Below are 12,424 nucleotides of genomic sequence, written 5' to 3' on the forward strand. Positions count from 1 at the left end.
AAGTTGTATTATTATCATTATGTTTTTTTTATAGATTACAATGTTTCATTTGGATGCATTTTAAGCAGCATTTTACTGATTCAAACTACTCTGACTTCAGTTTGATAAAAAACACAATCACGCGTTAGAGGTTATGTTTTGTGTGTCAAGTCTTGAATTGCACATGTTAGATACATGTAGAGAAGCGTGTGCTATTTTCTCAAGTGGAGGCCCACTTGTTATTCACCACATCCCAGTGTTGTCCATCCACACGATGGGAAATCACACATAGTGTCATGAATGAAATGCATCATGTAGCCTTGTCCTGGGAGCAGTGGGAGCTGCAGCGAGCCAGTGACTGGTGGATGGGGGAGGGAGCTGACGGAGGAGTCACTCCCATCCCAACGGTAGTCTGTCTGGGGCAGGAGGAGCTGAGTGAAGGGGGGGCGGGGGGTCAGAGCCAGCCATTCATTCTTCTGTGGTCCCGGAGAAAAACGTGAAGGATGAAGAGGAGACACTGAGCGGCGGAGGAGGTGGCGGAGGAGAAAGAAAAAAACAAACGAAACCGAGCCAGGACCTGGGTCCCGCAGCTGAACTTACGCTGCGTAAAAAAACGCAGGAAGATCCCTCAACTCGCCGGAGTTCAGAGGCGTCGCTGCTCAGCTCCACGTAAGTAACTGTCCCTCTCAAACCGGGCAGGGATCTCCTCTTGTTTCTAAACTAACAGCACAGAGAGATGGTCTCTTTTATGAAACACGTCTTTGTTGCGAAAAGTCCCACATGGATCTTCGTGGCTTCCGCCCAAGTTCCTCCACATTGCTTCTCTCCGGGCTTTGGAGGAAAACTCGTGGCAGGGAAAGCCGAGCAGCCTGATGCTTTGCCAGGCAATGCAGCTCATCGCGAGCCCAGCATGTCACCGAGGGCTGGGTGGATCAACAGTGAGCTGTGGAAATCGAATTCCTCCATTAGTTCAGTTTGAACTGGGTGACAATGCTTCAAGTGTTAGATATAGCTTTTTGAAATTGCACTCGTGTCTTCTTAGTTTTGTTTTTTTTGTCCAGCAAACGCGAAAAGGCAACCAATTTCACATTTCAGAAGTTTAACCAAGATCAGTTTCGGGTTGTTTACCAATAATGACCTAATGAAAACAACTGGATTTTCACCTCTTATAACAATCCTCATCAGTTGTAACCCTAACAACCTTACTCCAGATGGAAAAGAGACTTGTGAGGGACTTAATTTCTTGTTTTATCCATAAACTTGAAGAAAAAGGTAAAAAGAAGAAGTCCAAGAAAAGAGGCTAATGTTTTGAGATGTCTTTCTTTACACAGCCGACGCTGTCAAATCAATAAATGCTCCAACTTAGATCTTCTCGTAACAGATTTTCTGGCATAAGATGATCGATTGGTTCTCTTGGCTCTAAATGGGAATCCCCATGAATGCACCATGACACCCAAACACCTGCTGATCTCTGTATGCATCAGTGGACGCACCGGAGGTCTAAGGTTGCCCCTGCTATTGTGAGGTGGAGGTGAAGTCAGTCAGTGGTCCTGACAAAGTGCGACACAGATTGTTATCCTGTTTCCCGTGTTGTGTTTCCAACAGTAAACATGAGAACTGGTCCGGCCTGTAAACCGGTGTTTGTGTGTGAAACAGAAAGGTCTCCCGAGGGCAGAGCTCTTTCATATACACATATGAAGTCCATAACGCCGTGTAACCAAAGTCAATCATTGTGTCACGTCTTCTGCCTCGGGACAGCCCCACTTTTCTTTTTCCTCCATGTGTTTCCCAGCAAGCTGTGATTCTTCTTTTTTCCACATGTGATGCTTTATTGCAGCGATTTAATAGACAGTGTTCACGAGAGATGTAGTGCTGTTGTTCCAAACCTCAGTCACTGATTTATTGTGGTAGGAAACATCCGAGCCATGCGATCTGTCTTTTTCCACATGGATGTTGCTCCTGCTGCCTGTAGACGACCACTGCTGGTGTCGCTTCGGCTTCCTGCAGTTTAACGTTGTAAATCTGAACGTGCTAAATAGTCGAATTTCCATGCATCATCGTCGCCGTGTTTCCAGATGTGCGAGTGGCAGCAGTGCGACCTCTGTATGGTCTCTGCCGTGAGTCGATATTCTGTAATCAGCCGAAACCATTTCTTTGTAATTTCTCCTTTTTTTTTTTTAAAGTTAGCACAAGTGAGCTTTAGAAGTTTAATGATGCTTATGTCATCAGAGAACGAGCCACTAGCATTAAAGATGGCGGTCAGTTGGAGTCCACCGTCAGGGATTGCCAGTGGTTTCAAGTCATGTGCCAGTGCACGTGGTCCCTCAGGGTTCCGTGTTTGGCCCATTAAAAAAACCTCTGGGCTTCATTCATTACGACCCGGCCGAACGCTCTCTCTCCTCCGTGTAGGCCACAGGAAAAGCAAAAAATACTTGAGTTTCTCTCTCTTGGCAACTTGGCGGTGCAGATGCTTTGGAAAACTTCTTTAATGTTTTTTTTTTTCTCCTTTCATTTCCCTAAACAGAATGGTAAACCTTTCAAAGCATGGAAAAAAAAAACTTGCCAGTCACTCTTTTTTCCCCGGTGCCGCTGAAAGCAGCTGGTGATACTTTTAGTGTAAAAATAAATAAATAATTAAATAAAAAAGTTTCACTGCTAACCCATTCATGCAGACCACATCATCTGCCTGCCGTGCTTCTCTGAGCTCTGAGTGCGTTTGTCATTAATCCAGCATCCTGGCTGTAGTTTATGGGACTGGTCAGCATATTTTTCCAGGAATGACGACTTTACATTTTTTTTACCGGGGTGTTTGATCTACATCTCCTCCGCACATTTGGATCCTAAATAAACAATTCACTTTTATGCGTCTGTGAGTGTAAATATCGCAGAGAGGTCTGCTGATGGAAATCAGACCCGGGCACTATCAGTGTGTGCTGGAAACCCAAGAAGGGACCAGAGTGAATCTGTGACCCGAGTGTGAAATCCACTAATTGAACTGCTGCTCCTGTGTCAGAGGTTAAACCAGATGACTCCGGCCGGCTGCGACCAACATCTGGAATACAGTTTGTCGCAGCACTCCGGATTTCCTCCATTGTCCATGGCCCTGGTAACAAGGCTGGCTTATTTGTACCATATTTCTTCAGACTACTGTAACTGTTGCACTTGTACACGGAACAGCAACATCTGTTTTTTCTTCAGTCTCTGATTCGCCCTACGATCTATATATTTTTTTTGGTCTCTCAGCGAGCGGTCAATAAAGCTTTCAACAGGAGCATCCGGGAAGTTCTCTAATGAAACCAACACACTACAAAGTTTCTTTTTTGTTGGTACGCCCCCTTTTGCCCTGAAGATTGTTTATTTGGCTATAAAATTGACGTAATGTGGGGAAGGCAAGTCTTGAAATTCAGATATATCTTAACTGGGTCACATGACGTTATGAGGACTCTCAATTCCAAGCTTCTAGAGGGAGTACTCCAGAGAGAATGAAAAGCAGCCGTGTGTCCGTCTTGGTTTATAGAACCGCTTCAGAAACGGGCTAAGTTTCTAAGGTCTGCAGAACCCATAGGAAGAGGAAGACGTCATAGAGGCGTTATCTTGTTGTCTGCTATAGGGAATATAAAAAAAACTTCTTCGAATAACTTGTATCTGACCCTGTAATTAGCTCAAATGAAGTAAAACGCAACACAGCCTTAATAACCTGTATCATAAACTCTTTACCCGCAAGTATTTATCGAAACGTTCTCGCATATTTCCCTCTCAGATGTTTTGGTGTCATTATCTTTTCTGCAGGCTTCTCATAACAGATATGAACTAGTTTTCATAAAGACCTAGTTAACTGATCGGAAAATACTGGGCTGCATGGACAGACTGACTACTATTACTATCAAACCTCGCTGTAGACCAATGCACGACCTGCTGCCATGACTATATAGTGCCTATAAAGATACATTTTCGGTTAACTGCCCAGCCCTAGTCCGGAGTGCTTTGCGGTGAGGACCTTACCTATGTGACCTGGTCCGTGCAGATTCATCTCTCTAAACCTTCCATTGACCTCAGAATGATACTCGACCAAACCTTTGCTGGCCGGTACTCACCCCCTCACCTCCCTGCCACGCTGTGGGCCGGCCATGCATGAGCTGATTAGATTAGGCAGCACTGGAGCTAATCACCCTACTTTCTCTTCTCTGCTGCTCTTTGCCTGTCTGGTCCTCTCTCCCCCCCACCCTCCCCTGTGGCCCTGAGCCTCACCCGGGGGGTACATCTACCTCCAACAACAGCTCTGTAGCCCACTGTTTACTAGGAAACCAGCAGGGTGGGGTCCAGGACAGGAACAAAGCCTGCACCCTACACTTGTTCCCTCTATCAATAGAGGGCTGACTGTAGGTCTGTGTGGAACGTACCCTCCCTCAGAATGAAAGAGAGATATCCAGGGAAGTGAATGACTTGCGGAGGGGCAGGGAGAGAGAGGGGGGGAGAGGCAGGACCCTCCTGTCGGGTGAGATGAGGAGAGAGAAGTGGGTTTTGTTTCTTTTGTGGCGAGCCGGGGGTCACTCTCAGGGGAATGCGCGGCAGACAGACGGTGGGGTTTGCAGCTGCACGGCCTCCAGCACCTCATCTCGTCGCGGAGCAGCTGCAGGCTCATTAAACTCCGGCGGTGGTGCTCGGCACTCACTTCAGCTTACGTCTCCTGAGGCAGCGGCAGCGTCTCCTGTTTACATTCCAGCCAACCGCCCCTTTCGCTTTACTGGCAATCCTTGTATCAGACACGAATATTGATTAATAAGCTGGATCTCTGGGACTCGGCCCTCACAGCTGTATGCTAATGGTGGAAGGTTTACGACCCGCCACAATAGGCCGTCTGTGTGTGATGCGCGATAAGGCCGTATCATATGTTTCCCTTTGGCTTAGGTCATGGAAAAGGTTTTGAGATGTATGAAGAAGATAAGACCAGCGTGCACATTGTGTTTGTGTCCCTGCTGAAAATGCCATAGTTTGCTCTCATGTTCCAGTTGGTTCGTGTTACAATGACAAAGCAATGAGATGTGAATGGAGACTATAGGTTTATTGTCGATCCAAAGCAGGACGGCAACGGCCTATTATTTCCTTTTATTAATCAATTATGTGATAGGATTAACCCTTTAAGACTCTTACACACTTATTATGAAGCTTGAACCACAAAGCAGTTTACTCTTTCTAGGTAAAAGAAATCTGTCTACCAGCAACACTCGTCCAAAGAGTTTACGAGACAACAGGGAATCCTCACATAAGTAGCCAATTAATCACCAAAAAACATTCAAGCTTCAGAATAAGATAGTTAATAATATAGTAACATACGTTCTTCATGTAGGTTAGGTATTTAAAGACTTATTTAAAGACTTATTCAAAATTCACACAACTTTCTGCAGTTTCTCTACTGGTTTCATTTTGAGTATGACTCCATATACGACCCTGATTATTTCTGACTGGACAGACCAGACTGGAGTCATTTCACTTTCACTCAAACAAATCTGCTAAATCTCCGCACAGCTGAGAAACCCTCCAGCTGCTTGAAGCCTGTATTACTCACAACCAGAGACATGATTCCCTGTGTTTGGGGTTCTGGTTTCACCAGCACCATGGAAACCCTCCTTTTTGGTTTGGGCTGGCCGACTGTCCCCGGTCATTATCACCGCTGAAGCCTGGTATCCATAGCACGGCAGGACCAGCAGCTATAATGCTTTCACTGTCTCCATCCTGCTTTGGCAGAACCCATTTTGAATAAAGGTGACTCATTCTAAATGTAAGGTAGGTCACTGGTTCAGCCTGATGCTGTTCATATTAATAAATGTAGTCACAAAATGACAATTCGTAATTTAGTTACTGTTTCTTTGTCTGCCAAGCTTTCCATTTTCACATATTACATAGGCAGTGTTCAAATACTGAAAAAGTATTCAATACTTTCAATTAGCAATACTACAAAAATCAATTCCAAGTAAAAGATTTGCATCGAAAACAACGACAACTACTAAATAATGTAATTATAACCAGGTACTTGTACTTTAAAGTCATTCGTCGTTTGTGTAAGTGATAGCAAGTGAATTAATGTCTATTGTCTATTTTTTAGCGTGTTTGTTTTGTACAGTCCGGACCTCAAAATCAATGAAATTACTTTACAATGATTGAAAGGGAAAAACCTTGTAATGTGATATTTAATATAAAAGCTTGGGAACCTCTGACGGAATCTGTCTCCATTAATCCTCAGCCCGTCGCTGAGAGGCCCTGGTCACTACCTAATGGTCTGCGCAGCTGTGAATTGATTTGTAGTGGGAGCGCTCTCCAGGTGAGGGTGACTGCTCAGCTAGACTGGTCGGGGATAATGTTACAGCACCCGTGGGACCACAGAGACATGCATACAAGCCTCAGGACCAAAAATTTGCCCTTTTGCAAGTTTTCTTTCCTGTTTATTTTGTATTGCCAAATCTAATACAATTGAAGTAGCTTGTGACCACTTTTTGAAAAATTTAAAAACAACAGTTAAAAACATAAAATGCCTCTATACTGCTCCTGTGGTTTCATGCAAGTGTCCGTAAGCCCCAGTATCCGATGATTGGATCACAGCAGACTAGCTTACAGACATTCGGATGACCCCACAGGAGCAGTTTGGTGGCATGTTATGTTGTTTTCTATTGTTTCTTTACGTTTGAAGAAGTGATCACCATTTCCTTGAATGGTATTGGATTTGGCTGCAACACTGTTTACCACTGAAACTCCAATAGTGTTTTGTGGACTCAAACACTTCACCCGCCCCTCCATCGGTACAGTGGTGGGTAGATAATGAGTGGATTTTCATTTTTTGGGTGAACCATCCCTTTAAGAGATTTGTATGCCACTCGAAAGATATGCTTGTAATTATTTATCCAAGTTGTGTTTTAGACTTGGAGCCGAGGCTGATGCCGGTTGTTTTTGTTTTTCGGGAGGATGGACATGTGACAGGAGCCTGACGAATCAGCGAAGGCTACTTTGTGACTGAAAAGACCCAAGTGATGTGGATGTAGCCAAAGCAACCAATTGCAGATTAGACAATACGCTTGTTGTTTAGACATGACCAGTGTATGTGAAGTCATGTGAAAAACGTTTTCAGGTGTCTTAGTATGGATGCTTAGCAAAATGTTGTTTTGATCCTAAAACATTTGAGTAAGGACGGAGCCGCAACTGTTTTTGCCAGGAAAGCATCTTCGCAACAACAGTTCACTCCAGCTCTGAATCTGCTGTTGTCTCAGTGTTTATACTTTCATTGCAGACTAGAGTTCTATGATTTCACTTTTTTTCAACCCTCTCTCTGTGATTGACTTCTTCTCTGTTCTTATGCAGCTTGCACACATGCTTTGGAGAAAAAAAGAATGCAGGGAATGAGGCATTTCTTTGTTTGCTGTTGTCGTTCGGGGGCGGCCCTCGACAGCCAAGTGGTATTTGCCGTCTGAAGACAGCAGGGATTACGGCGTCGCTCGCTGCGTGGAGAGGGAGAGTAAACACAGGCCTGAGAAAAGGGAATCATGGAGGGCAGTAATAACAGTGGAGGGAGACGGAAAACAGACACAAAGGAAAACAAATGTCAGAGAGAAAAGAGAAAAAGGGAGAGATGAAAAAGAGGAGAACAAAGAGCTGAACACTCGAGACGGAAAGAAAGAGAAGGTGAGGCTTTTGTTTCACAATTAGCTGGCGCAGCTCTGGGTCACACATCTGTGACCCGTTCTATCAGGGGCAGGAATCTGGAGCTGCCTTTGTAACCTTGCTGCCTGATTCTATCCATCCCCCCCGTCCTTAAACCAGCTCTCATGACTCCAGGGGTTCCACTTTTTAATAGCTGCCTCTGACCTCCATATATTCATCCCTCCATCGGTCAATTATCCGTAAAATACCCTGGAGAGCTGCAGACCAAAACGGTCTTGGTTCTCCTTCCACACGACTGTATGACAGCTTTTGGGAAAAGGTCTCTGAGGTGGATGCTTTGAAAATACCTGTTCACACATAGAGAGAGCTGAATCAAAACTACAGTACTTGATTAAAGGGAAAATATAAAAAACTGACTCAGAAAGGTGCCTCTCTCAACATGTGTAATTGAAATGATAGTTTTTTTGAAAAACAGTCTGATGTTGCTGTTTGTTGGATATTTATGTTTTAAGGGGCCCTTAACAAACACCATTTTTATTAAGCTCTAGATGATGACGGACTTTCCAGATTTGTTTGAGGAACGATGGAGGAGAGCACGGATGAGTTTTATGGATGAAATCATGTTATTAACTTGAGTTCAAATAAAAATATAGTAGCATACTATTTAATATAATTTGGTGCTGTAACATATAGCAAACAATATAAAATATAAGGCATACAGTATAACGGGATATGGATAGTCTTTCGGAGCACTTTAAAATATATAGTTCAATAAAATATAGAGTATATTGAAACAATAAACAATTACAGTATTTTATCACCCAGTAGAAGTTAGTGTTAAATGTAAAAGTATATTGTCAAATGTGAATAAAAAGCAAAGTGACTCAGATTTGACTATTTAAAAAAAAGAGCTCATATTAAAACATTTGCATTTTGAGATACAGCTAGAGGTATTAAAGAAAACATGTTATTGAGAACAGACCCATTCAACTGAACACACCAAACTCTCCGTGTATCTGCAGTTGTATTGACGCTGCTCAGTTGAGACAGTTTAACAGCGGGAAGGCACTTAACCAGATTATGTAAACACTTCCATGATCTTATCCACCTCTCAGGATGGTTAGACACATTAAAGAGGCCGTTATGGGCTAGTTAGTGCAGAGCCATCGGATTCCTGGGGGCCAGTGGCCTGAGACACTGAATGGGAATCTTTATGACTGCAGGTTCACAGGTTCAGGGGCCAGACAGAAAAGACCATGCCTCACCGTCTTTTAGCCTTCATAATGTAATTTGGGGAACACAAGCGAGGTTGCAACACATGCACTGTGTGCGTTTGTGAGTGCGTGTGTGTGAACATGTGATTGTGTGTCTGTGTGCAAACTCATGTGAAACCCCTTTAACCATTATGTCTGTCATCGCAGTCTGGGAAAACTTGGCCTGCATCCAGTCCAGAGAATTGACCCTCCTATTCACATTATAGAGCACTTAATACACCTGTTTTTTATCATATAGAGAGAGAGAGAGAGAGCGCGCAGTGATGACTTCACCACGTCAGATCAAAGAACATTGCACACACATGAACTCAAAGCAGGTTAAAGGTTGTTGTTTCTCATCCTCTTCTTCCTCTTTGATTTCATATCTGTTGTTTTTTCTTTTATCTGCGTTAAGAGTTAGATCCCAGTCTTAATGAATGACGCTATGAGGCCATCTGCTGCGTTTCACTTTGAGCTCACGGACTAATCACTGCAAGGTGATGTCATTTTGTGTGCGGCCTGTGGTTTACAGGCAGGACATGCACACACACACACACAGATATATATATATAAATAGGAGGAAATTGGATAGAGTGTGGATAATCTTTGCATTAGTGCAGAGTGTGTAATCAGCGTGCGCCTGATGGAGTAAAACACACCTTGTGTTTTTACTTTTACACACCGAGTGTTTTTTTAATGGCCCGGCTTGTGTGCGCCTATTTTAGTGGAAGTGGAACGGGGGGGACACTTTGTGTCAGAGGAATTAGGGGCGAGCCGAGGAGATCGCGCTGGACGTTAGTGGCGTAACGTCATCGAAAAGGGGGGATAATGTCACAGAGGATCAGTTTTTATGTGTCGATATCGCATTAAATCCAAAGAATAAATTATATAAAAAGAGATAAAGATCCAAACTGAGTCACATCTGGATTTTTCCATGTCTTTGAATCGTCCACTCAAATGTAGACTGACAGTCAGCACGTTAATCAAGTGTTTGTTAAACCGTAGCTCACCACCTAGTAACAAAGTGTTGCTTCCATTCCCAAGGAGCATATCATTTACTAAGTAAATTAGTTTGTGGGGTTAAAGGTTACGCTAAAAAATAGACCTGCTCACAACTATCACATTTACTATGTAACGTTTCTCTACTGTGTGAACGTGGATGCTGTTAGCGTTAGCGGCTCTGTCCAGCTCTTTATTGGATTTTGGAAAGTTTACTCTCCAGCAACTGGAGTAAACGTTCCCAGTACGTTTGCCAAAAACACCAGTTAGTCCTCATCATCAATGTCTCTTCTGTTTGTTATGTTAAAACCGAATACACACAGTTTGAAAAGGCACAAATTATGTCAGTCGAACAGCGCCATGCTAGAGTGAAAAAACAGATTGATCTTAGATTTATGAGATAATATGAGGACCAACTAACTTTGCACTGAAATACAGGAGCAGTACGGCCTCTTTATCAACTTGTCACCTGTACGGATCAACAACTTGTGAGGATAATCACATTTTGCCTCGGACACCATAGGTTTAGCCTCAGGCTTTTAGCATGATGTTTACATTAGAAACGCCTTTGAACGTGGTTTCTCTTTGGAAAATACATGAAAGAGAAGGTAATGTAAGATTATCTTTTATCAGTCCCGCAGTGGGGAAAATTGCAGAGAACCAAAAAAGACGTAGATAGAAAGTGAGCGAGACCTGCTGTAACAGGCTGTTACTGGAGAGGCGCCATCTTGATATCACAAAAAGTTAGTTGGAGACAGAGTTTTCAAACAACTCGTACAGTTAATGTTAGCATTATTTGATTGTTACAAGTTTCTCCACTTCCTCCCACTATACAGAAATGAAGCCAACATATCCTGGATATGAACCCTACCATCTTGACCCAAATACGCCATTGGCAGCCAGAGTCTGTCACTCACAGTAATCAGGGGATGGAACTGCAGTGACGCGGTCCTGACAAAACAAAAACTTGACCATCGCAAGTCAAACTCAGCTGTCAATCATAGTGTTTCATATTTTTAGCATCGAATAACTAATTTATACTAAACTTTCTAGAACAAATGCACATTTGGACATCAACCATCTTTGAGTTTAGTGACGTGTATTTTGACTTTGATGGCTGGCAGCTCCAAACCTGAATTCAGCTTCAGCAAACTGGCAGTGTTACTTTGGTACACTCAATAAGTGCTATATAACTATAAGTAAAAGGTGTTGGGATTGGTCAACCGGACTTTCATGCACATAGTGGAACGTCATTGTTCAGCCTAGCGCTTGCGTCTCAACTCAAATCGGAAGCTGCACAGGCCCCAGAAAACGGTTTTTCCTTCTCTCTTTGAAGAGATCCTGGCAAAGTTTTCAAAGCCCCTCTGTCTCAAAGCTGGCTCCTAAAATAATGTGTGGTGAATGTAACCCAGCTGCCCAGCTGAGCAGGAACAGACAATGCTTATTATTTTCAAGAACGATAATTGCTTTGATTTATCCCTTTTAAAACGTTTGGCTCTCTTTTTGTGCACATTCCATACATTTTACATGACAAATGGGAGAATGATTACGAAGTGCCACTTGTCCTTGACTCAACGGATCGTGCTAAATATTATCCTCTTGTCCCACATGTCCTGAATCTACTGGGCTGCCATTGAGCGGTTTCTGTGGTGCTGATGCAGCAACAGTTCGCTAGTCCTATAAAAATGTTCCAGTGACACAGGCAAAACACACGCCCCTGTGCGCACACACACACACACACACACACACACACACACACACACACACACACACACACACACACACACACACACACACACACACACTGGCTGCTTAGTGAAAGTATGAAGTCATTGTTGGTCAAATCTGTTTTGTATTGAATGAGTAGACAGCAGCTGCAATGCCCATTCAGTTCCAGTCTTAAGATAGGGGGTTCCTATAACCCAGTTTACACTCACAATATGTATTGTGTTTTTATAAACTCCAGTAACAGATGTTCCCAAATGTTGAATGTTTGGGAATCCAGTTTTATACTCTCCTCTCTCAATTCAGATAAACGTGTTGCATTGGACCCTTTAGAAGAGTTGGATGAGGTGGACTTGTGGATTCGCTTGGGGCTGATCCCTGTTTCTATTTGCAGGCCCTCAGTGCTGTGGAAATGTTTGCCTTCTTCAGCGATCGCCCCCAATAAAGCACTCGTTGAACACTCTGCAGAAGCAGTTGCATGGCGGTTGATTAGTGTTCGGAAGCAGCCTGTGCCCAGCTCCATCCACTAACACCTGTGTTGTGTTTGTTAGCCTGAGGGATGCGACTCCTGAGCTGGTTGTTTTAACGACAATGCTTTCTGCTACAGCCCCACATGCCTCTCATTAAGGAGAGAAGACAATAACACGTGTGGACGGCAGTGGAAGATGTGTCTGATCCACCCTCTGCTTCTCTTTCTTCTCTGCCAGGACACAACAGTAGTGGTTGATATGTCCCAGCCTCGACCTTTGACCCTGTTTAAACAGCACACTTGGTCAATCTTGGCCTCGACGTGCAGCTCCACTTAAACAAATAGTCTG

At 43.6% G+C, this 12,424-nt stretch overlaps 1 protein-coding gene across 1 annotated transcript in view; it reads left to right on the top strand.

Moving 5' to 3' along the window:
• The first annotated feature begins 485 nt into the window (after positions 1 to 485).
• Positions 486 to 12,424, top strand: part of LOC133975174 (LHFPL tetraspan subfamily member 2a protein) — a 41,190-nt gene continuing 29,251 nt past the window's right edge. The window contains exon 1 of the mRNA XM_062413071.1: positions 486 to 648. The gene's annotated coding sequence lies outside the window, so the exon portion shown is untranslated. The remainder of the gene's footprint in view (positions 649 to 12,424) is intronic.

This window comes from Platichthys flesus, chromosome 19, assembly GCF_949316205.1.
Source record: "Platichthys flesus chromosome 19, fPlaFle2.1, whole genome shotgun sequence".
NCBI lineage: Eukaryota > Metazoa > Chordata > Actinopteri > Pleuronectiformes > Pleuronectidae > Platichthys > Platichthys flesus.